Source organism: Artibeus jamaicensis, unplaced genomic scaffold, assembly GCF_021234435.1.
Source record: "Artibeus jamaicensis isolate MK-2021 breed Jamaican fruit bat unplaced genomic scaffold, CSHL_Jam_final contig_464, whole genome shotgun sequence".
NCBI classification, from domain to species: domain Eukaryota; kingdom Metazoa; phylum Chordata; class Mammalia; order Chiroptera; family Phyllostomidae; genus Artibeus; species Artibeus jamaicensis.
The window spans coordinates 9,407,313-9,429,631 of record NW_026521842.1 but is presented as its reverse complement, the minus strand read 5'-3'; positions in this window follow the sequence as shown (position 1 = coordinate 9,429,631).

Below are 22,319 nucleotides of genomic sequence, written 5' to 3'. Positions count from 1 at the left end.
GCAGAGCTACAGAATGAAATAAAACTCAAGCCTTTGCCATGTTGGGGCCATCTTTAGCAGATCTGATCAGTATTTGGATGTCCGAAGTGAACTCTTCATGTGTTTTGCCCACTCTCTGGTGACAAGTATCCAACATCTGGGAAGTCAGCTGTCATTGTGGCCAGCTTGTCAACCAACACCCTCCTGGACAGGTGTGGTCTTGTCTGCCTTTGGGAAAACCACTCGTTCCTCCCCCCACAGCCTCCGGCTGGAGTCAAGGAGAGGGAAGCTGTAGAAAGAGGATGATCTTTTTTAATAGCTGCTATTTCCACAGAGTCTTTCCTTCACTCTGAGTGTAGTCTTAAGTGCTCAGTGAAGAATCCAATGAGTTAATCACATATGGTATGAGGTACTGGTCTGTATAAAAGACATTTTATAACCCCGGTGGCTTGAGTCATTTGTTTATTGTTATTTCTCTTTCCAAGTTAGAATTCATCATCATTGTGTGTGGAAGAGGCACTCTTTTTATCATTTCTAGCTTCATGCTAGACTACAAACTGTCTTAGGGACCTGGGATATGAGAGATGCTTGACTATAGGAAACAGAAGCTAATGAAAAGAATACTTAGCCCAGTTTTTTAGATCACAAAACTGAGACCCAAAGACTTGGACTGCATATCCTATCTGGGGGTGAATTCTTTTAAAGAGCTATGTTAAACACATAATAGAGATTTAGAAGTTTTACATCTCTTAGTGCTGGGGGATTGATAAACTAAGTCAGAGGTACATCTGAGGAGGGGAAGAAAAAAGAAATAACCAATCCCTTTACCAGATGGAAGGACACAACTTTCCTCTTTCTAGTTTTAAAAAACATGATGTGTAAATGGACAAATTACAAGAGGACTAATCATTTTACAAACCAAGATGCTGCAGAACTACTTTCAATAGAAGTTCTGCTAGTAAATTGAAATCACATCAGATTTACTAGTAATTAATTACATGCAACTTTTCATCAGAACCATTTCTATGTAGGCAAGAGATACAGGTACCCTCACTACCTGAAACACATCGTGAGGATGTTTACCTGGCATATTTTCTTAGGTCAAAGGGTTATAGGATTGGCAACCTTAATTTCATGCTGTTTCTGGGTTCCTTTCAAAGGGTAATGATGTTGTTATGGACTCAGTTGTGTGTGAGTGTGTGTGTGTGCAGTTATTGCTAGGATTCAAAGGAGCAGGGATATTTCAAGAGGGGTTTTCCCCTCTGTAAGCCAATAAATAGATTGTGGGCTTGTTCTTTTGAGGTCTAGGAAATAAAATAAAGGACATTATTTATCTTTAAATCTTTTGGAAAGGTAACATAGTAGGTCAAAATATAGGGGTTGGAATCAAGATACAAGTATTTGAAGCCTATAATCTGTCACTTGGTAGCTAGTTAACTTTGTTTAAGGACCTTAACTTCTCCGAGCCTTAATGACCTCACCTGTAAAATAGAGATCATCACACCTGGATGCCATTAGGATTAAATGAGAAAATGTGCAAATGTTTTGAATAATGTAAGAGTATAACATAGTGCCTGACATAAAACAGATACTCAGTAAATTGACATAGAATAATGGACAGTTAATAGACGTGCTGAAAAACATGTAAATTTGTGTCTACTAATTGGTGCAAGCCTGAAACCTAGGAAGAAATCAGAACTGCAATGTACAATGAAGGATAAACTTTATTGCTAAGTGAATGTTAAGGCTTTGAAGTGCCCCAAAGAAATTCCCATGTGAACAAAATGGTTCTTCAGTCCTTAAACCCACTACTCACCCTCTGCCCCAATTGAGGTGGGGTTTCTTTTTGGTAGAATTTTTCTTGCCAAATGAGATGATGGGGCCCATTTTCAAGAGGACCTGTACTAGTGATTAGATGATGTCATTTCCCTTGAGAGAAGAGCAAATGCCTATATTAGGGCCTGGGAGCCCACAGGTTCAGCTAAATTATAGTAGATCTCCAGCACCTAAACTGACTGGACCAGTTCCAGAAAAATGAACTAATCTCAAAAGCCACTGTGCAAAAATGAGTCTGGATACAGCAATTGGCTCCTCAAGCTCTTCTCCTGCTAGATTAGTTATTCAGAACCAGCTCAGGCATTTAGCCTGTCTGTCCTCTCTACAAAACCCATAGCAGGCTCCCGAGCCCCACGAAACTACTCACCCTGCCATCTGAGGCCTTCCTGGGAGGAAGGCTCAAGACTTCCTTTCTTGCTAACACAAGGCTTCTGCACCAGTTAGCCTTTCTCCTCACTGATGTCTCCAAGGTGGACATCACTGTCAGAGGTCCTCAAAGTTGTGTCTGGATTGCCGCTTCCTTGTGTTGTCTGATCTAGCCCTAAGTAGCCATGGAGCACTGCTTTGGACATCTCCTATCCCAAGGACGGCTCTCCAGTGCCAGCCTGTGCTGGAGTTTGGCATCTAAGCTACTCCGATCTCCTTTGCCATTTCATCTCCATTCCTAGGGACCTCATTCATACATTATGGGTAATGATGCCAACATCATTGCTTTCCAAGACAGGACCATGGCTGACTCTTCTCTGAACTGCTGGACCCAGGTAGCATGCATGGCATGAAGAAAGCATTTAAAACATGAGTCCTAAATGGAGGCAAGGAGGGACTCCCCCAATCCCTCAGTTCCCTGTTGTGTTTGCCATTTGTCTTTGGAATTCCTTGAAGTATGTTGTAATTCCAAGTAAGAGTGCTTCTCGCTTTGCAGAAAGAGTAGCCAGCCATTGTAAGGTATCCAGATCATGTTAACCCTTTGTATTAGTCTCCAAAGGCTTCCATGACAAATGACCAGAAACTAAATGGCTTAAGACAACAGAAATTAATTCTTTCACAATTCTGGAGGCTAGAAGTCTGAAATCAAGGTGTTGGCAAGGCTCCGCTCTCTGTAAAGGCCTCAGAGAGCATCTGTTCCATGTCTTTTTCTTGGCTTCTACTCTTGCCAGCAAAGCAATTTTTAGTTTTTCTTGACTGGTGGGTGCATCACTCCAACCTCTGCCTCCATTGTCCTGTGGCCTTCACCCCGTGCATCCTTACATCATTGCCTTTCTGTGCATGTCTGCATCTTCACACAGCATCTGTCTCTGTGTCTCTTCTCCTTTTCTTATAAGGAACACCAGTCATATCAGATTAAGGGCCCACCCTACCCCAGTATGACTTTATCTTAACTTGCATCTTAATTATGTCTGCACAGACCCCATTTCCAAATAAGATCACAATCACAGGCACCAGGGGTTGGGACTGCAACATCTGTTTGGGGGATACAATTCAGCCCCCAGTAACCTTGGATCAGTTACTTCCCTACTCTAAGCTTCAGTTCCTGCATCTGTAAAATGGGAATAGTTATGCCTGCCTCAATGAAGTCTGGAGGGAAATTAAATGGGAAGTGGGCTTCACACTTCAGAAGACTTCACCTATGATCTGCCTCTCTCTTCCTGCCCAGTCCTCTTCTCAGCTGTTTGCAATATAATATATGGACAGTAAAGGAAGTTCCAGAGGTAGGAGTTTGTTCCATAGAGACCAAAGGGAAGTTCAAGAGTCTACCCCTTCTCACAGAGCCTGCTTCCCCCAGCCTGGGACTTCTCTCTTCTCTTTGTGGTGAGATCCTCTGCTTAACTTAATCCTTCTCTATGTGGGACACATGACCAGGATTTGGTCAACTGACTCTAATAAAAGTTTCGGGTGATTCTAGGACAGCAGGCCGAGATGTGTGTCTTTGGCTGGTTACCCCTGTCATAGTGGTTATTTTTTCATGGTCAGAACAAATAAATACATAAAAATGCCTAAAACTTATAGGGAATCAAGTTTCCAAACTGTGTTCTTGCAGCCGACTTCTGAATCATAGTTCAGTAATTAAAAAAGAAAACACCAAGTTGCACTTGGCAATGAAACATAAATTGTACCTTTGTAAAGGTCAAATACTAGTGATTAACCAGACGAGTCACACTTTCTCCTAGTTAAAACAATACTGACTGTGAAGACTATTTATAGGATTCTATACCCCCCTACCCGTCCCCCTTCCTTGCAGAAGTTCATGGCTGGAATCTGATTTGAAATGGGATTTTTTTTCTTTCAATTTGTGAGATGATTTCCATATACTGTGGTTTGGCAGTCTGCACTTGAGCGGTACTACAGCATTATCAGGGTGCCGACAGCTGCTCTAGAATAAACAAGCAGTGATGCATTGAGCTGGCAAGTCCATATGGTTTGGAAAATAAAATGAAATAAAATAAAAACATTTGTTATCATTTTTGGAGTTTTTGAACACAACCAGCTTCAGCACCACTCTAATGTCTCGCATGACTTTTCTTTAAAAAAAATCATTATGAACGAGAACATTTTGTTTTGCTAGGAAGAGTGGTTAACCGTGTGGACAGGGCCTGATGCCTCGATGTCCAGCAGCTGTTGCTCGTCTCTGGTGCAGGCAGGGGTCTCGTGATGGCTCTGACTTGGCTAAGGCCTGAAGACTGGATCAGGGAAGCCAATGGAATCTTCTTCTGTTTATCATCTCAGACACTGCAGAGTGCTGGCACTCACTGAAAATCCAGGCTCCCCAACCCCTCTCTCCACTCCCCTCACCCACTGCCCCAAGGGACTAGACAGGAAGATGGGAGAACCAATTAACATGGGTTCTTCCTCCTAGAAAGGGCAGTCTGGGATTGTGTTTGGTGTTACAAGGCCCTATGCTTTTATTTTTAAATAAAATAACACTAACAACTAATAATTATGGCAGTTAGCACAGGCATCAGTAAAGCGCTGTCCTATTCACAAAGCACCTGAGACAACGCAGTCCCATCTGGGGGGCTCTGACATCAATCTCTGTCCTCATCCCCCTTCCTGAAGGACCAGCCTTGCCTCTGCCGGTCACCTCTTCAGGTCACTCATCTATAAAGTAGGAACAGGGATTCCTACTCCAGGGTTCATTTGTGATGCTCTTTGATCATCGGTGATATGAATGGAAATCAAACAGGCAATAAGACATCTCCTCCCCCAGTGCCATATAAAAAGTCTTTGCTTTTGGTGAGAGGACATCAGTTCAATGTGACCACACTGATTCTATCCAACTGATCCAAAGCTCTGAAAGGCAGTTTTACATGCCTTTGTAAAAATGGAAAGTGAATAAGTAATTGCATAACACATGCAGATTGACATGAGGAAGCAATATAAACTCCTGGAGGACAGGGACTTCTCTGTCATCTTCCCGGCATTCCTGGTACCTGGCAGAGGGCTGCCACTGAATGTTTCTGAACAAGTCAGCTCTCTTCTCTGAACTCCAGTTTTAACAGAAATGAAATGGGACTGGTTTCCCACCCCACAGAGCTGGCACGCACTAAGAGCTCAATAAATATAGGTTGAATGAATGAATAATAGATATACAATCTGAGGCTAGAGAATGGGTAACAGTGTGGATATGAGGCATCTGTGTGCTGGCACTTAAACTCTGAAAACAACTCAACTCCTGAGTTATAGACACTAACAGTGTTCCCGGTGTAAATATTTCCACCATGGCTAGTCTTACACACCCACTAAGGGGTTACTGAATGCCAAGTGGGAAGACACATGCCCTCCAGCTCCAGTGTACCTTTGTCTTAAGGGCTGAAATGGTTGCAGATCAGAACTTCATCTCCTGTTGATTTTAATGAAGCTTCTCCCACCTGGCAGAAAGGTTCCGGGACTCTCACTTTGCTGGAGTTAACACAACTCTAATTCTCTAGCCCGCATCGGGACTTTCCCCTTTATTTTGGCAGAAGTGAGAGGAGGGTATGAGTTGCCAGGTAGTGGGTATGAATGGAAGACCTACAGGGCCTGTTGGTTGACCATGGGTTGTGACCATCCTGCCTGAATGTGTGTCTTTTTACTCCTTACTGCTGTCGCAGTCCTGGGAAGCCCTCCTCTTCCCCTGTCCTGATGCCTGCAGTGATTAACCCAGGCACTCGTCAGTGGGCCATTCCTGGTGGCATCTTTGTGATCCCTCATATTTTCTAAGCTTTACCAAGCCTCCAGGTTTTTGTTTTCCTCCCAAGATTTATTTCCTGCCAGGTAGATCTCCTATTCCCCGTCCTCTCTCGCAAAATTGCGAGGAGTGGCGTCAGCACATCTCTGTACAGTAGGCGAATATATTTGGAATGCTTATTTCCAAGAGCTGTTGAAGATGACTAAAAATTTTACACCGCACAGAAGGACTGACAATAAATTTAGGAGTGGCGAATGGAAGCACTGTTCTCTTTCTCTCTTGGTAAATAAATAACTGCAGAGCCTGTACTCCAATACCGGAGCGTCAAATCCATGGAGCCCCATTGATTAACAAAGAAAAGCGATACATTTAGAAGAATCCTAGGGCTCGCACCAGAAGCTGACGCTGAAGGTTTATTTTAATGTAGCACAAATCAGAGCGAATCAGAATGAAAAGAGTTCCGTTTCTCACAGAAGATGCCCCTTGTTTCTCCTCCCAGGAAATATCTCCCAAACTCTTTCCCGAATCTGCAAGCCGAACCGGTTCCACTGTGGCTGCATTGCCCCGGAAGACCTCTGGGCCCACCAGGAACCCGCAGAGGGCTGGGAGTCTGGGCAGGGTCTGGACCGGAAATCATGTTCTTGAGTGATTCGCAATATAATGAGGTGTCCCCAGGGCCTTGTATTTTCTTTCACACTGCTGAGTGCTGACATTTTTGTTGGGGCATATTCAGATGGAAATTTGGAAGGAAAGCATGCAGTGCTCAAGTAAACCCTGGGCCCACTCTTTAGCCCAGGGATCATCTCTATTTATGATATTTATCCTTATTTAGCAAAACCAGCCAATAGATTATTATATATTAACCTCATTTGAAGAAAAAGATCATTAGAATGAGATGGAGGAGGGGAGGGGAGGGGAAGAAGAGAAAGAGAAGAAAGATTGAAGTTAGACATTTTTGCTGTCCTTTGTAAAAAGTGTGTGAGTTAGTACGTGCTGTTCTCTTGTCTCATGATGCCCCTCCTCTCTCTCCTCACCTGGCAGACTCTGACTCAGTCTTTGGACCTAAATGTTATTTCTTCAGGGTAACCTTCCTTAAACCCGAAGACTGGGCCAGTTCTCTATATTAACTGGTCTGACAAAACCTTCTTCTTCTTTTTGTAGACTACATCATGACTGTAATGATGGTAATTATATCTCTGTGTATGTGTTTATTTGTTATGGGCCTGTCTCCCCGGCAGTCCGACAGTTCTGAACTAGTGAGATTCCAAGAGACTGTGGCCACGCTTGTTCTGAACAGGGACTTGAAGACAGCCATTGATGTCTGATGAATGGATAGATATTGGTGATAAAAATATATTTTATGATCTGAGCCTTGCTGGTTTTACATAGTCCTGCCCACATGCAGGCACCTCAAGCTAGCCTTGTGAGAGAAACAGGAAAGAGGGTCAATCCCCCCAATTCCCAGTGCCATCTCTCAGGTTGTAAGGTTCACTGGCTTGTCAAGGAGGGTCACTAACAGATGTGAAGCAGAGCTTGGACAGGATCCAGTCTCCCAACACCACGGCCCCTGCCACCCAACTCAGAGGACAGGCCTCCCTGCAGAAGGAGAAGGGGAAGGTTGAGAGTTTGGGGAAAGGGCAGTGGGAAGGCAGGAAAAGCAATCATGACAGAAGAGATTTACTCTGGCCTCCCTCTCCTTTCTTCTTGCATTAAGGACAAGTGTTGCCTGAACACATAAGCACAAATGGGAACATGATGAGGCATCACTTTTTCCAGGTCTGTGACTAACTCCTCGGGGGAGCTGGAGAAGCTGTCCCTCTGAGTTAGCCCTTGAAGATTTCCTCAAATCTCTTCCTGCAGGGAAGCCTGTCAATCAACCCTGGGCTTCCACAGTGAGCTGTATTTATTCATTCATTCATTCCACAAATATTTGTCAAGAGTCTACCACGTGCCAGACATTGTGTTAGGAATGGCTTGTGTGGATCTGAGTGAGGCTTGTAGGGTGACCAGCTGTGCCCGGTTCCCCAGGATGAGGAGCTCTCTATGCATAAACTGAGATAGCTCGCCACCAAATTTTGGATGTGAATTTAGGATGTGGGTAACATCCTGTTCAGAGGGTAGTTCCCAAGAAGCATTTACATCAAAATCACCTGGAAATGTTTGCTAAAATGCAAATTCCCAGACCCCCCTCCTCTACATCAGTGATTCAAACCCTCTGGGGTCACATCCAGGAATTTGCATTTACTGAACCCCCCAAGTTTTTATTATGCAGATTTTAGTTGAAGAACAGCTTCAGTTTCTTTATTTATACAGGGGTCTGATAATACTACCCTCATAGTGTTCCTGAGTAGATTAAATTTTAAAATGGATTAAAATGTGAGTACAATACTTGGAACAGAATTAACTGTACATTATGTTATTATCAGACTGAGATGGTGGTCCTGGTAGCTGGAGTCACAGGTTTCTCATCCTGGATTTGGGATTGTTCTCTCCTTTTGGTGCAATCAGCTAAAGCTGGACTTCATTAGCCTCATTATAGAGATGTACTGGCTTTACCTCTTCCTTTCTACCATGTTTCCACGGGCACTGGGAGCTTCTTCCTGCTCCCAGAAGACATCATGGCCTTCTACATACCAGGGTTCTCATATATACTATTCTTTGTGTCCGAAATCTTGTTTTCTCCTTACACTGATGAACTGTTATTTATTCTTCAAAACCCAGCAACATATTTGTTCTTTTGGGAAACTCACTTCTTGCCACTTCTTGACTTCCTCTTTTCCCTGTTTATCCCATTTAGGCACACAACAAATAATGACATGAAAATATGTCTTCTCCAATTAATATGAGCTCTATCACTCATCTATAGAGATTGCAAAGTATGGCTCATGGCTAAATCCAGTTTGCTATGTGTATTTATAAATAAAGTTTTATTGGAACATAGTTATCCCCATTTGTTTATGTATCATCTATGGCTGTTTTCACACTTTAAGGGCAGAATTGAGTAGTTAGTGATACAGGGTGCACCCAGGGGGGGCCCCCAAAAAGGATTTGGAATAGTGTCCGGAATTCAAAGTGTATAGGAATATTGGAGAGATATATAAGATGTCCTCAAACACCCCCCCCCCCAGGGGGAAGGGAAGAATGGATCAGGGCCATTGAGAACTGTTTTGCATAGCAAGAGTTTTGCAGCTAACCTCTGGAATGATTATTTAACATATCTATAACCTTTAACTGGTTTCATAGATATGTTAAATAGCAGTGGCCAAGTTTGGAGCCAGGGAGAAGGGAGTAGCTGGGACTGAGGAGGTAATGAGGGGCTGCGCTCCTGAGTGAGGGTGCCAGTGTGTGGGAGCTTGGAAAAGACTGGCTCCAGGACATAAGGGGATAACTGCCCAGATGAAAGGGAAAACCAGGCAGCTTTGCCAGAATGGAGATCCCTGCAGCCAGGTGAAGGAGAAAGCCACATGCTCTTGGTGGAGTGCAAACCCCTGCTGCTTTGTAGAAGAGGCCCACATGGTTTTGGGGTGCCCCCTTTGGCCGCGTGGCCTGAAAAGCAAGAGAGACTTTGACTGGAACTGGGTACAACGGACTCTTGCCAGTGGACCATGAGAGGGTACCACAGTACTTTGGATTAACTCGAGATCCTGCACAGTGACATAGCCGACGGTGCCAGCGGCCTGAAACACAGACGTGTGCTCTTTTCCTGATTTACGGTACCCGGAGTTGGGACAGTGGGAGAAGGGAGCACACTGCGTGGGTGTAGCTGTACAACCTAAAGGACTTTGATATTTTAGTGGAGGCATTAGGCCTGAATAGCATTAAATAAACATTTCGTTTCCTTTTCACAAATCTCTGGCATTGAGAGATGTCTTTCCAATTGGTGGCGGACAGAAGAGCCCAGTCGATATTAGTATTTTGTTTTTGGGAGGGGCTCCAGTTGTATAGCAGTTTTGGGCATCCCTAGGTGGGCCAAATATTGTATTGCTCCTCCCTCGGACCTCTTGTTCGGTAATATTAGGATGGAAATCATATGGCCTAGAAAGCCTAAAATATTTAATCTCTGGACTTTTATAGAAAATGTGTGTGGATCCCTGGCCTGTATGATGGCCTCAAGGCCTAGTATATGACATACCCTACAGGAGAGGCTAAATAAATATTTTGAATAAATAGATCAGTACATTAGTGCATAGATTATAAATCAACAGTGAATCTGCCACTGACAGTACAGATTGTGTTCTCTAAATGCATTGCTCTCTAGATCAAAGAGAGTGCTAGTCACATCTGCCTGTAGTCCCTTGTGCTCCAATCCACAAAACAGCAGAGTAAATACTCAGGCAAAAGGGATGTTAAGAAGGCCTAGCTTTCAGCTGCTTTTTCACAATTTCATTTTCTCAGCAAATGTCTAGAGATAACTGGTACCAAGTGCCCAAGAAATCTTTCCAAGGGTTACCCACCCAGCTCCTGGCTTCCAAATGGGCCCATCCTGGGAGCGTGGTGAGCTGGGCTGCAAGAACAACCATAGTGACTTCTTTCTGATTTCATCCTCACAGGCCAGCCTCTCTTCCATCAAATCACTCTACCGATTCTAGGATGCCCAGGACAATTCTGCATACAGAGCAGACCATCTACCAATTCCTAATGACTGAGGAGCAGCAGGTCCTCAGAAGATGGGAAGAGGGTGGGCTATAAGTCATTTTCAACTACAAGTAAAACATAAATTCCATTTCAGAGATGAGGCAATATGTGGCACTTGCAAAAAGAATCATTTTTCTGCCATGAGGGTGTATTTAGGTGGACCCAGAAATGAATGATGACCCCTCCTGCAGTAGCTCAGAGGCCAGGGCCCAAACTTAGACTGGAGGACCAGAAGCAGCAGTCCATCCTGGTTCCTGCTTCTGGTTAAGGTCTCTGTAAGGTTCAGAGTGAAGAAGGGTGGGATGGGGGAGATGATTACAGAGTCCTGGAGTTGTCTTAAACAGAAAGAAAATCAATATACTAAAATGCAAGATTCTCCATCAAAGTGATTATGAATTTTGTTGGATCCTGAGATTTCTGCAGGGAAGAGAAAAGCAAAGACTGAGGGAGAGACTCCCATGAAAGACGGCCTGTGGCTGGCAGGGCCAGACAGAATTTGGAGCTGGTTTTCATTCTGAGACAGTCAGAGTTCTTTCTGCTCTGGGAATAACAGCTCTGGGAGGCTGACGAGCAACAGTGAAGGGGTAGGACCTGGGCCGGACCTTAGGAATCCTCTTCTCTAAGCTCCTGGTTTTCACCTGAGGACATGAAGACTCAGAGACTTAGGAGAATTTGCATCAGTGACAGCCCAGGCTGGGAGCCCAGATAGTTTGTCCCAAACACAGTGCATTTGCTGGTTTGTTTGCTTGCTTTACTTTTTACTGTGATGTTGCCCAAACACACTTTCAAGAGCTCATCCCAAATTAGATAATGTACTGGAAAATGTAAACTTGGTGCCGGGCCTGTCATGAAGGTAGGAGGTATATTATTGGTTGGAGGTGGTGGAAAAGAAAAAAGACAGAGGGGCAAAGACTAGTGTAAAGAAAATGTTTTGTAGGTAAGGACAGCCTTACTTGTCTTACACAGTCAATGAAAAGTTTATTAAAGACTTAGTGTGGGTCTTCCATGTGAGCTGCAACAGGTCCCCCCAAATCTTGACGTACAGGTATTTTCCTCCACAAATGTGTCTGCATGGGCACAGAGACACACCAGAGACACATGGACCTGAACTCAAGAGCTGACTCTGCCACTAGTTAGTTCCATAACCATGGGCAAGTTCCTCCACATCACTGGGCCTCAGCTTCCTGCTCTGCAAAGCAGGTATAACAATGGCACCCACCCCATATGTCTATCACGAGGATTCAGTGAGACCATTGGAGCCACCGAGGGCAAGGTCTGCCCAGCTCCTCCTCTTATTATTTCAATACTCCTCCTCCCCACTGAGTAACCAGTGCCCATTTAGCCCTCTGTTCAAGCTCATCACAACCTCCTCAGTGACTCCAACTGCTTGCTCCCAAGCTATAATGGGTTGAATACTGACTGTGCCCCCCAAATTTATGTCCACTGGAAACCTCAGAACATGACCTTATTTGGAAATAGTCTTTGCAGATGTCATTCATTTAGGGTCTTGAGATGAGCTTGTACTTGATACCAGTGAGCCTTACATCCAATGAGAGTGTCCTAGGACGAGAGGAAAGGACACAGAGAGACACTCACAGGGAAGAAGGCCATGTGAAGTTGGAGGCGGAGCTTGGAGTTGTGCTGCCACAAGCCGAAGAGTGCCAGGAGCCCTAGAACCTAGGAAGAGGCAAGGGAGGATTTTCCCCTAGGGCCTTCAGAGGGAGCAAGGCCTGCCAACACTTTGATTTCGTCTCTTGTTTTAAGGCACCAAATTGGTGGTCATTTGTCATAGCAGGCCTAGGAAGCTAAGAGACAAGTCAAGCACTAACTTTGTCACCCAGTGCCCCAGCCACGTGCCCTTGTGGATTCTCAGCAGGTGGCGTGTACCCATTTTTTCAGGCTTAAGTGCCCAGGCACCATGTGATGTAAATAATGGAGAGGCCTGCCTACCCTTGAAAAACTTGTTGGCCCAGATGGTGGCAATGATTTGTTAAAAGAAAAAAAACTAAATTAGAAATGCAAAAAAAAAATGAAGCAACCAAACTGCATAGCTGTTTCTACCTTTCCCTGAAGGTGTGCCCAGTATGTCATACACAGCCCAGGGACATTTTGTGGCAATGTTTTACAAGTTTGTTTTGGCGACAATCAAGTCCATCCCTTTCTTATATGGCTGTTAGGCCACAGGCCTGCTTCTGTGCTTTTCTTTCTTATTTCTCCACCTAGAATAAGCCTCAGCCCCTCAGTCCGCTCTCCTTTTTCTCCAGGACTGCTACCACCATTGCCACACCTCGGTGTCCCTCTTGCTCCCACTCTGGCTGCCCTCTTCTTCTCCACATTGTTTAAAAGTTTTCAATGCACATTATTATGTGAAGACCAGGGAACAACAGATAGTAAATGGTTCTAATAGCCAACATTTATCAAATGCTTGTAACAGGCCCAGAGTATCTGTAGTTTCATGTTATCCACATGAGATTCACACAAGCAGATGCTGTTGTTATTATCATATCATCCCCATGATAAACCTCAAGATGATGAGGTTGTAGGAAACTAAGAAAGTTGCCTAAGGTCGCACCACTGCTTACAAGGGAAGAAGGACTTCGTCCTTATCACAGTGACTCCAAAGCTCAGGTCAGAAACTAAGGTCCTGCTTAGGACTTTATTAAGGTCCTGAGTGGACTGCCACCTTAAGTTGTTGTTTTTTTATTTAAATTGGTAAAGCATGTTATTTGATAACTAGTCCTGAATAACATAAACATCTTATGATCTGCAGAGACATCACACCAACAAACTCTGAGGGCAAGTGCAGCCCTGTCAAATACAGCTCACATTTTCCTAACTTTACATTCTCTACCTACAAACTTAGATTCCCATTTTATATTTAGAGAGCCCCTCGAAGCTGCCATAAATTTCCAGCCTTGACAGCCTCCACATAGTGCCCTAGCTCCTTCCAAGATGTTAACTCAGGTGGTGTTCCAGACTGAATGTGTGTGTCCCCCTAAAATTCACATGTGAAATCTGAATCTCCAATACGAGAGGCAGGGTTTTTGGGAAGTGATTAGGACATGGCTGTGAGACCTCAGGAATGGGGTTAGTGTCCCTTTAAGAGAGACCCCAGGGAGTTCCCTTGCTCCTTTGGCCATCTGAGGATGCCTCTAGTGCGCTCTCACCAGATATGAATCTCCAGCGACAGCCTTGTTCTTGGACTTCCCAGCCTCAGGAGCTGTGAGAAGTATTTGTTGTTTAAGCCACATGGTCTGGAATATTTTTGTTACAGCAGCCCAAGTGGACTAAGTCAACTGGCAATGACAAACAAGTCCAGAACGTCTCTTATATTTTTGAAGGTGATCTTCCTCCAGCCTCTCAGCTACTTCTCTTAAAACCTAATCAATGTGAAATACCACCAGTGAGAATCTATTCATTAAGACTTTTGCGGGGGAGACATCTCCAAGGACTTGCAGACCAAGAAGAGAACGGAAGCTGTTCTGTTGCCCGTCATTTCCCAGAAGGCACTCCAGGTGTTGTACTCAATGTTCCTTGAAAAAAACATTTTCCATGAGCAAATACTTTTCAGAAAACCCTGAAAGATAGCTTTCATGACTGCTGGGCTTTAGAACGTTTTGGTTGCTGTTGTACTTTGGAGACCTCTAGGATGAAGTATTCATATGCATCCATTATTTGCTCACAGCCCCATCTTTCCACAGAAGGTATCCGGTTTGGGCATCCACAGGACACACTTCGGAAAATACTGCCATAAATCTTTCCCTTACATGAAGCATTTTCTTCTCTGCAACTTAGGGAAGGATGCCCACTTCACATTTCCTGGGAGTTCATTATTTTCGAAGCCTGATCTATATAAATATCAAATCACTTACAAGACATGGCAGGCCTTTCTGGTGAGAAAATCTGCAATGACTTCATCTTTTCCAAAATCACCCAAATGAGTCCTGAAGTGTGGGCCTTTGGCTGCTGGAGAGATAGGAAACAGAGTCAGGCCTGGCCCTATCTTGAATTATATGTGACAGCTTTCTCTCAGTTTCAGTGACAAGAAATTTGTTGAGCTAAAAATAACCTAAGCAGATGTAAATCTGGGAGATGTGACTGCAACACACCCAGGCTTGCCATTTACTCTACTCCAAGTGTCTCCCAGTGTGCAGTTGCCACAACCCCAGGCAGCCAGTTCTCCATACAAGTGATTTGTGTATGTGAGTGCACTTCTGAGTCACCTGGAAATGGTCTGGTGGAGAATACCATGCATCAGCCAGGCGTGATGGCACTTGGCTGTCCCTAAGTGGTCAGGCAGAAATTCCATTACAGGAGATAGGGGTTAGTTTCTCTCAAACAAATGCTTGTGCATTGGTCTCTTTTTTTCAATATTCTGTTCTAATTTCAAGGACTTGACTCTATCCTGCAGTCGCAGGATAGAAGACAAACTAACCCCAAGATTCCATGGGGCAAGTGGGCTTCAACTTGGTCCAGGAGAACCAGTAACCCATAGGCAATGTGATATCTCTCTCCCCCTCATGCAGAACTGGAACGTGGGCCTCTCTTGGGGGTTAGAGTTTTGTTTGGAAGCTGAACCCTTGTAAAATTCCTTCAGCTCATATACAGGGGGTGAGAACTTATACCCACCTTTTACAGAATGACTATAAAAAATTACTGTATAGTTCATTGACTACTTCCTATTTGCTGAGCATGATGAGCGATAAATAGTAGCTACATTTATTTATTGGCCTCTGTCATCCAGCCTCAACCAACAGGGCACTTCAATGAGTTGGGATGTGTATTTGCATTTTGTAGAGCCAATATAAGTTTTCACTTCTCTTCTTTTCATGTTAGGGCCTTGGAAGAATGAAATTATGTGTGAGATTTAACCTGAAAAAGCTGAGTTATTCAGACTCCAAGTTTTCCTGAAGAATTTTTTTTACGTGGTCATCTTCTTTAGAAAAAGCAAAGAGCTCCCACGAACATATGATCCTTCCCAAGTGGATATCGTATTTGGATTGGAGATTGAGAGTTGGCAAATAGAAGTGGGATAAGTGGCCTGATCCAGACACAGTTTCTTTGAGGAGAACACTCTGATCATTCTTAAGGACATCCTGAGTATTGAGCCACGACATAGCCCATTGAAATCCAGACTCTCATATAGTCTGCCAGATTCTACTGAGGAAGCCCAGACTTGGGAGTCGGGTGTGAAAGAATATGATTTGGGGCTCTGTCACTATAATCCTCCCTTTCATGGCTTGGAAATGGGGATAACTGTGCCTAGACAGTGTAGGTGTGAGGTCATGGTGACACAATACACATAATGGGTGCTGAACAAATGACCTCTTCCACTGCTGTTGACAATGGGAACTTGCTGGGAAATTTATCAACCTGCCTTCATGCCCTGGGTGAGTTCATGGCCCCTTCTTGATTCTGAGTGTTAAAGGTTTTGCCAGGAAGAGTGGCAACATCTCAGACTAAGCCCAAGCAGAGATTCAGCCACACTGTGTTCCCTGAGCTGGGCCTAGACCTATGAGTCACACAGCCTTTCCCATGTGGACGCCAGAGCAAATCACTTTTCCCATTAGGAACAACCAGACACGCTCCAGTATGGTGACGGAAAGTAATTATGAACATAAACGATCTAACCAGACACGGATTCCACCAGGTTTAACCCCTGGTTCTTTTTTTTTTTATAGTCATCCCACACTGTCCTGTGGCAACCCACTGAGTGGGAACCATTACAGAGAATTATGTGATTTGTCTACCCAGTGAGCCACAGGCTGGGGTGCAGACTGGGGCCTGGCACATCTGGCTTCACTTTGGGTCTGGTGACACCAGGAACATGGATCCATGTCCTGCCCTAAGTAGGGGGTGTTCCAGATCTAGAAGCCAATGTCCTATAGACTGTGTCCTCTTTTTTCCAAGCCAGACTTGGAGATTTCCATCCTGATGTGCTATGGCCACCCTGTCATTAGCTCTCTCTACTCTCATAGCCCTCTTCCTATGACGCCTTCAGCTCAAAACCCAGCCATCTATGCTGTGGTCTGGAAAGGCCAGTTATGCTCTTATGCCCTTCAAAATCGCTCTTCCTACTGCTACAACCACGGCTTCTGATACTATTAATACTACATACAGGTCACCCTTTTTTGTGCCCAGTGCCAGGCTAACCACTTTCACATACATTTTCTCGTGTAATCCCTCTGAGGTCAGACTGATGTTACCCCCCCCGCCCCTGGATAAACAGACTGAGATTTAAAGAGGTTAAGATAACATGTCCAAGGTCACACAGCCAGAACACAGCAAAGCTGCACTGGGAATCCTGTTCCCATGGCTCTTTAGTTCAAGTTTCCTACCCTCTGTAGTAACTGTCCTCTGAGCTGAGGTACCATGTTTCAAGCATCAGAGTAGCTGAACTGACTTTATTAATATAATGCCTGGGAAACTACCCAAAGCTAGTTCTTGATATTTAAAAAGAAATAATAAGAAAAAGAGAAATAAGAAGAAGAATGTGCCAATGAATAAAGAAGTCATGGTACGGTTATTGAATCCTGACATTTGTTGCCATTACATTTTTTAAGCAAGGAGTACTATACCTATAGCAATGTATGTAAAGGGCACTTGCCTTACATATACAGCCTGATGACGTAGGTTACCTAGGTGCCCCCCACTGAGAACAAGCTCTACGGCACTGTCAGCTCTGCAGAGGCACCTGTGCTCCGTCAGCCTAGTCTGCTTCCCCTCACCCACTAGTCAAACTTCCATTATCACTGATTAGTTTTGCCTATTTTTCAAGTTTCTCTAAGTGAAGTTATACTGCATGCACTCCTTTGTGCCTGCCTTTCACTCAACAGAATATCTGTGAGATTCTTCCAGGCTAATAGGAAATGCACGGCTCTGTTGCGCCAGTAGTTCATTCTATGTAACTACCATGTAGTACAGGGTCCAGCACAAAGAACACCCCTTTTTATTACAAAATAGTTTATTACAAAATCATAAGCATATAATTCTGTAGCATAACAATATCACACTCAGGCATACCATATGACATTTTAGGTGAACCCTGTATTTCATTGGATGGAGAAACCATATTTATTTATCTTTGGACTAAGATGAATCAGCCCTCTAGAAACGCTCTTGTGTATTTCTTTTTGGGGCCCATAGACCCATTTGTAGTGGGTGATATTCCCAGGGACAGAGTTCCTGAGTGACACGGTAGGTGTGTGTGCTCACTTTTAGTGGAAACTGCACACTAATTCCCAAAGTAGCTCTACTGTTTCACATCCTCGCCATCAACATATGAGCATTCCACTCACAACCTTGCCAATGCTTGTAATGCCCTGATGTTTGTTTCTGTGAAGCCTGAATTGTGTGTGTGAAATGAATCATATGCCATTTCAGGTTGGGGTGTTTTTTTGAGAAAAAAAACAGAAAAAAAATGCTGGTCTTTATAGGTTTGGACTTGAGGAGGGGTGAGGTAGGGAGGTGGGGAATGGCAAAAACAGACTTTAAAGAAAAAAACTTTTAAGTGAGAATGGAACTTAGATGTATGGAATCATTACAGAGAGCCTACAACCAAGGTTTTATTTTATGCATGCATAATTCTGGGTTTATTACAGCTCCCAAATCATAGCCTATAAAGAGACAAGTTCAATGACTGATTTTGCCACATACTTAATGAGCTGATGCATATACCCTAATTTACCCAAGTCATCAGATGGCAAATGTTTTATTTAGCCAGAAATATTAAATATTCATTGAGCCACTCCATGGGTTGCTCATTTATTCATTCCTTCATTCATTCACAAAACAAACATTTTTTTTAAGGATCCAGCATGTGCCAGGCACTGTGTTCAGCCTGTGGACATGATGCTAAGTAAAACCAGCATACAGGCGCTGCCTGGAAGGATATTCTATTAAATCAGCAAATATGATGCTTCCTGCTATGTTAAATGATAGGGGAGGCAGTGCTGTATCATTCACTCATTTATTAAGTACCTAATGAATGATTCCCATGCAGACACATCATTTGTGTTTTGTGTGTTGAGTGTGAGAAAGAGGCATAGACACTTCAGTGGCTCTTCCAAGCTTGTAGACAGCAGGGAGGGGCAGGGAGCAGGGAGGTCTAACTGCTGTGGTCTGGGGTGGCCGCAGTATGGCATGGAGACTTATAGAGGGGGGAGAAAACAGGTATCAGGGTAGGCCCTCATTCCAAGAGACCCTTTATCAAGGACAACCAGGTGACACGGGCTGTCCCTGGAGGCCCTCCCTGTACTCTCAGAGGCTTGTCAAGCCACAAGATCTGATTATAAGTTCATGACAAGGCTGGGCATGGGAACACTACTGTGCTAACCATACTGTGTGCTAAGGACCAGACTTGATATTTACATAGGTGGCCCCATTTATTTTAAACTCTATCTGGTCCCAGGCATTATAATAGACTCAATCAATTTCAACACACACACACTGATGAGTTCCAATGTAGAAAATGCAGCCTTTCAACACTGGCCACTTTTTAGGACCACAGCTAGGATGTTCACACTTTTGAATGTGCGTGGATTTTCATGTTTGGGTCACCACAGCACTATTAAGGCATTTAGTCATAATTAGGAAATTTTTCCTAATTATGGTAATAGTGGTAAAATCAGACTGAGTACGATATCACTTACTCCATGCCAGGAATTGTACAAACACTGACAATAATCCATTCTTATCCCATTTTACAGATGAGCAAACTGAGTTTCAAAGCAGGACACACGCTAAGTCATCTTACAAGTAACAGGTAGGAAACGTAAAATCGGAGCTCAGACATTTGGCCCAGACCCCCTGTTCTAACAGACACAGGCTAATTTAAGATGGACGATGCATAATTTACATCAAATGCTTCATGTACTGCAGGGTGATGAAGTTGTTTACCATAACCTCACTGGTACTTGAAAAATCATGGGTTTCATTCAGATTTAGGTAAGGTACAAAGACCCATTTCAACTCTGGTCTCTCTTAAGCCCTCACATTCCAGAATAATGAGGTTATCTCTGTGTTGTGTGATGTTAGGATTTTCCTGCTGGGCTGTGTCCACTCTAATGCAGGCCCCTTTGTCTTAGGAATCACATGACTTTGTTTCTTTCAACAGGGCAGGAAGCCCTGGCTCTCACATGGCCACTGATCACGCTGTCAGAGAACCAGGGAACCCCAACTCCATTCTCATTTCTGCGGCAGGAGGAGTTCTGCAATTGCAGTCACTTTCTGTGAAATGGGGAATAAATACCTTGCCAAACCCTGGCATGAAATGTGCCCTTTTTTAAAGTGATAGCTGTTGTCAATTTTTTTTCGACTGACCGTGTATCTAACTTTTACCACCCTGTAAAGAATGCTTCTGAGTTCCCAAAGTTTGGTACCTTTAGCAGAGGATGGTGACTCCTCTCAAATACGGATCTTTGTTTGTTTGGGCATGACATGAGATTATTAAAAAGAAACATCTGCTTAGAAAGGCTGTGAACTTTCAGATGCTAGAACACCCCCCCCCCACTATTCCTTTTTTGTTTTGTTTTGTTGTTGTTGTTTCTCCTCACTAATCATTTGAGAACCTCCTCCCCGAGATTAGAAATGGACTCTTTTCAGGCTTTTTGAGTGTCTCATGATCTAAGTTCTAATAGGCAGGGGGCCACCTGGAGTGAGCGAGTCCCAGTGGACAGGACTCGCTCCCTGATGACTACCTGCCCTTCCAATTCCTTGAGTTTCTGATGCGCCTGTGAGAACTGGCTTCTGGGAGCTGCAACACTGAGAGACAAAATGCAAACCACACAAATAATCCATTTCCAAGGTTTGCTTACAGAGAGAGAGATCTATTTATGAAACAGATATTGTTCGGTTTCAGGGGAAAATCATGTAATCATTGCAAAGGGAAAAGCATGAAAAGTGCTTTATTTTGCATAAAAATCTCCTTGCTCTATGATTTATGTGGCTGAGATTTTCAGGCTGGGGGAGCCACGGGTCTTAGTGTCCCACCGAAGGAAGGTGGGATGCAAAACTCAGAGAGAATCGTAGGTTACGACACAACATTGGTATTTATTAACCTGGCATGGGGTGGGGATGGGGCGATCAAGGACAAAATAGAATAATAAAAATGCATTTGGCTTTGGGGGGGGCGGGTATGAGAGAATGAAGATTGATTGACCCAGGGCTCTAGGCAGCATTACCACCTAGAGCAGACAAATCATTTCCTGTAATTAATATCTGAGCACTCCACTAGGTTCCGCGGAACTTTTGGTAGGGTGTTCGGTTATCAGCATTGACTTAATTTACTGGTTGCCTAGGTGCTGAAAAGGAGCTGCCTTTTCCCGTTCTCCCTCAATGAGAACGCACTAGTGCAGTCAGCACATGTTTATGAATTGCCCCCTGGGCATACCTACTACTTCAAAGGTACAATCTCCTAAGCTATCAGGGCTGGGAAGAAACTAACAAGTCTTTTAGCCCTAACATCCTTCCAGTGTTTAAATTCTCACCGTCACTCCCTAGAAAAGAAGTCAATCAGCTTCTGCTCCAACACTTTCAGCAATGGGGAGATAAAAACCTCCCAGGCAGCCCCTTCTATTGTCAGGTAACTGTGTTTGCCATCTCTTACACTGAGACAGAAATTGGATCCCTTTGAACCTCTAGGTTGCTCCTTCTGACCAAAGATTTCACATTAGATTTAAGCCCTCTGTGTATCGGAGGGATTAAGTGCATGGGATTTGGAGCTAGCTCGTCAGAATTCACGTCACAGCTGTACCACTGACTGGATATAGGATTTTAGGCAAATTCCTTTCTTGTTTGAAATGTGAAGACACTGATTACTGTCTATCAGTCAGGGCGAACTTCGTTTTGCTGTAGTAACAAAAAGCTCCCAAACCTCCCTAGCTTTAAATAACTAAGGTTTTATTTTCACGCCTATTCATTGCTTTCTGGCTGGGGCTAGGCTCTGACCTGTCTTGTGTTTACTTAGTGATCCCACTCATGGGTCTCTCTGCTTCCTCCCCCAAATTATATATATCATTGGAACTCACACTCATTGGCCAAAGTTAGTTACATGTCCATGGCTGATTTTAAAATGCAATCCCACTATGTTCCTACAATGTGCAGAGTCAGAACAATGTGGTGAACATAGTGAGCCTCTATCCCCTTACAGGCTTATTCTCTAGAATTGGCAAATTATTGAAGGTACTCTCTGGGTTAGACATTCTAAATCCTACCAAGTGTTCCTATTAGTGTGTGATCCACCAGAAACAAACACAATATTCCAGTTGAGTAAAGAGCTCAGAAGGAGAACAGAACAATCTCTTCCCTTCCAGAGAGTGCATCCTAAAGTCTTACGTTCTTTTTTCCCTTTTCAGCAATCACAGTGTGCTGATGAATTTACTGACAATTAAACACCCTCCACTCGTCAATGTATTTCCTTATGAAGCTGTTTCTCTCTGGTCCCACGCTTGTGTCATTAGCTTTTGAGTCACAGAGAAGTTTCACATTGTTCCCTATTAAATAGCATCTGTTTAATTTGGCCCATTCTTCAGACCCAGTTATAATTACTTCAGATAAAGTGCTTTCTCCTCCAACTTTCAGACAGATACTATGAAATGGGAGAGGTATAAAAACATCTGTCCTAACCAGACATTCCGAGGGATGGTCACGCCTTGGAAATGATTGCCTCACCATTTTGGAGGGCATCTTTTTACTTAAACAGCTT